This window comes from Peromyscus eremicus, chromosome 19 (genome assembly GCF_949786415.1).
Source record: "Peromyscus eremicus chromosome 19, PerEre_H2_v1, whole genome shotgun sequence".
Classification (NCBI taxonomy): Eukaryota; Metazoa; Chordata; class Mammalia; order Rodentia; family Cricetidae; genus Peromyscus; species Peromyscus eremicus.
In genome coordinates, this window is record NC_081435.1 from 4,562,587 (window position 1) to 4,566,424 (window position 3,838).

The 3,838-nt window shown below is 35.8% G+C and overlaps 1 long non-coding RNA gene across 2 annotated transcripts in view; it reads left to right on the top strand.

Annotated features, from left to right (window-relative positions):
• LOC131895912 (uncharacterized) overlaps positions 1-3,442 on the top strand; it is a 6,144-nt gene extending 2,702 nt beyond the window's left edge. The window contains exons 2-4 of one of the 2 annotated variants that reach the window (XR_009375318.1): positions 686-808; positions 1,836-1,903; positions 3,137-3,442. This is a non-coding gene — a long non-coding RNA (uncharacterized LOC131895912). Of the gene's footprint in view, positions 1-685; positions 809-1,835; positions 1,971-3,136 lie in introns of those variants that run through there. The other variant, XR_009375317.1, reaches the window with a different exon arrangement.
• Positions 3,443-3,838: the final 396 nt, after the last annotated feature.

Below are 3,838 nucleotides of genomic sequence, written 5' to 3' on the forward strand. Positions count from 1 at the left end.
TTCTGTGTCCATGAAATCTGACCTCAAAGGAATTAATTATAGAAAAACCTATAAAGTGTCAGTTCAAATACATCTTCAACTTAAAATTAAAAAGTTACAAAGCATGAATCTCTTTGATAAGTTATAAGAAACAGTGTCCATGTTGCAATCTGGCATCTAAACCAGTTGCAAAGACATCAGTACTTTAAATATTATAGAAACATCCTTAACCAGTGTCTAGTTAACTATACTACAATATTATGCAACATTTCTCAAATTATTTTAATAACTGATCCAAAAGATATTTTAACAGTTTATGTTTGTTCAGATCTAGTATGGTAGGTAGTTGCATGAGTAATGTGTCCATATTTACTTAAAGCTTTCTTTAATGAGGACCATTTAGCAAAGATCTTTAAAAGTCATATCACTCACACACACACACACACACACACACAAAGCATCGTCATCAAAAAAATGCTTCATGAACTATGTTACATATGTATTTGTGTATGTATATATATATATATATATATATGCAATCACAATTAGATGCATATCAATGGATTATCATTAGAACATCTAGATAGATTTTAAATTACTGTGTTGAAAAATGTCAGTGATGTGTACAGAATAGTGATGTTCTTAGCATGCAGAAACTGCCAGATCCTAGTCCCCTTCCTTACTGGAGACCATGTTACTTACACAGGTAATCCCGCATAAGCCACTTGATATTTGTTCTCCACACTCTTAGCCACTCCCTGCCTCTCTTCCTAATCTACGAACTGGGGAGTAACGTTGACTGCAAAACATTTAAGCACTTTCTGTGAAGGTAGGTACCAAATGCATAAATACAATAAGTGAGTTTTGCAACTATGAATGATTTATTCAACTTTCATTTTTTCCCACTGATCAGTATTTACTTGACAGGGTTTTCCTGCATGAAATTTGGATCTTTATGTCTTTCACAAATGTCTGATGAGTGTTTCTAAGTACTTTCCTTTTTTTTGGTGGGCTGTAGCAAAGAAAGATAATGTTTTAAAATGCATAGGATACATTTCTTCATTGTGTTACACAGTAATGAACTCAAAGGTGTTTCATGGACAGAAACAATTAAGACTGGAGGTGTTTGGAGTGTCCTCTTTGAATCTCGTTGCTTCCAGGTCTTTGTTAATCTATGGTAGTCTAAATACCAGAAGGGAAAATTATTCTTTCTTGAGTCGATGAGTTGTGACAAGGGGTTCTAATAGCATGATCATTGCAGATAACCAGCTCTGCTTTCTAAGGTCTATTTAAAAGGTGGGACATCAGCTCAAGTGACTAGATTACAGCGCATTAGACAAACCAGATGGTATTCATCTGAGAATCCTAAAGGATTAATCATGTGGATAAGTGAGCAACTAATAAAAAGATCAACATTCACCTTAAAGAGTCTGTGGAAGGGACAAGACATTTGGCGGAAACTGAATCCTTTATTTAAACATTACTAATATCAGTTGTACAGCAAACTGACACCTGCTAAAAAATAATTACTGTAATCAGAAATATAACACAGAGAGATGGTGAAATGAGGAAACACTCATATTTTCTAAAAAGGACAAATGTTTTTTTCCATTAAAATGCATTGTGAACAAAATTTACATTGGTTATATGGTCTAGCTAATGGCACCTTTGGATAAATATTTCTGAAGTTTAATATTAATTGAATTAATTTCATGTATTTCATAAAAAACGTAATTTGTTTTATAGCTCCAAATTTTTATATTTAAACATTTATTGACATGAACAGAATGGGATTTCTATGATCCACATAGTTAACCAGATTTTTAAAATGCCACAATATCTGCTTAACCCTACAGGTCACATAAACAAGAACATTGGCACTTGGAATCAGAAGATAATTAAAAGAAACCCTATAATGTAAATGGTAACTGTCATTAATAAAAAGAACAAACTTAAATTTGGAAGTTAAAAGCTATGTGTGAGCAATGTGACCATGTGTGAGACCAGCTATTTTAGACATCAGCTACCTTTTACTGTGGCCGAGTGGAGCAGAATGAAAAGGCTGTAGATATTTTGTCTTTGCCTCTTACAAAGAACTCAAAATGCTACAGTTTCATTTGGCAAGCTCAAATGATTGCTGAGGATCTTTTATTTACATTTCTGCATGCACACATACATACATTATATATACATTATATGTATTATATAATATATAGTATATATATATCAAATGTTCTCATGTAACTAGAGGGTTTTTGGAGGGAGGGAATAGATTTTTTTTATTGTCACAGACAGGGTGAGAGAGAAAGAGAGGGAACAAGATCATTAGAGGCATACTAACAATCACAAAATTTTCAATTTTATTTATCTATTACTGTGTGTGTTCATATGTGCACAACATGTGCATATGTGCCAGAGAACATGTGTAGAGGCCAGAGGAGAACTTTTGGGAGTCAGTTCTCTCCCATTTTCTTGAGGCAAGCTCTTCTTGCATCTGCCAGGCTCTGTGTCCCAAGGAGCTGATCCCAAGCCTCTGGATGAATCCACAGCTTCTGCTGCCTCTGCCTCGTGCCACACAGAGCCCTGGGATTACAGATGCACACCACAGCATCTGATAGTATGGGGATAGAACTCAGGTCATCAGGCTTGACAGCACTCTCAATCATAGGATTTGGGGAATAGCGATATATTTTCATCCATGTTTAGATATTGTGAAGAGTTAAATGGAATAGACTGCTTGCTTCCCAAGGCCTAGAAATGGGTGCTGTCTTTTATAAGGACTCATGGTTTGCAAAGAACTACAACACAGCCAAGCTACCCATTTGTAACATTTTCCGAAAGAGCACCAAGCCTGTTTTTGATGATTCTGGAGGCACTTCATGCATTTTTGGTAAATTTGAATGAATATTTATGAATGTTCATTATTACTATAATCAAGGCATGCAGAGATGCCAATTAATAGAGAATTCTGATGAGAGCTGTTATATCCCCTAAGCTTCCACGATGGACCATCCATTCTCATCTGCCCTCAATAACCATGTTGCTGTTGTCAATTTTGACAACTTTATTCTCCTAAATATAATGCCCTAATTCAAAAGTAAATAAGTCTTTGTATATAAGTTTCTCTAACCTCTATTTTTTATTTTAACTCATAAAGCCAGCTGAGATCATTTTAACCCAGGTTGCTGGTCCTAAGTACCTACCTGGTGATTTCCTTGGAAGATAACCAGTCAGTGAAAACAGGCAGTGAAGGCAGCGGATACAATGAGAGGCTGAGAAAGTGGAAGAAGCCTTCTTAATCTTCCTGTTGATGTCATAAAGAACCGATGTCTTCAGACTACTGGTGGCATTTGTCATTCAACTCAGGGACTTTCACAGCCTCAATTCACAATAAAAGAAGCCAATATTCTTTTAAAGGAAAATTTCTGAGCAGAAAGTTCCTATCCAAGTTCTTAGTCTAATATATGGCATCTTTATGTTGTTGTCTGAATACAGACAAAGGTCCGGCAAGTGGCTGGGTGAGTAAAGGTGCTTCCTGCCAAGTCTGTGACCTAACTTTAATCCCTAGAACCCACAAAATGAAAGGAGAGAACTGACTGATATAGGTTGTCCTCTGGCTGCCACATATGTGCACCTATGGAGAGACGCATACGTATAAACATAATAAAAATTTTAATTAAAAAAATTCTGCATTTCCTTCCACCAATTCAGTTCCAACTCCGTATTTGTTGTTTTTTACTCATATTATCAAGCTGAGGAAAAGCCTAGAAATTTCATGCCGCTCATGCAAAATCTACCCATTGTTATTTCACGGTTTTCCTGGCAACACTGCCTGCTGTGAGCTGTTTCTTCCCAGTAT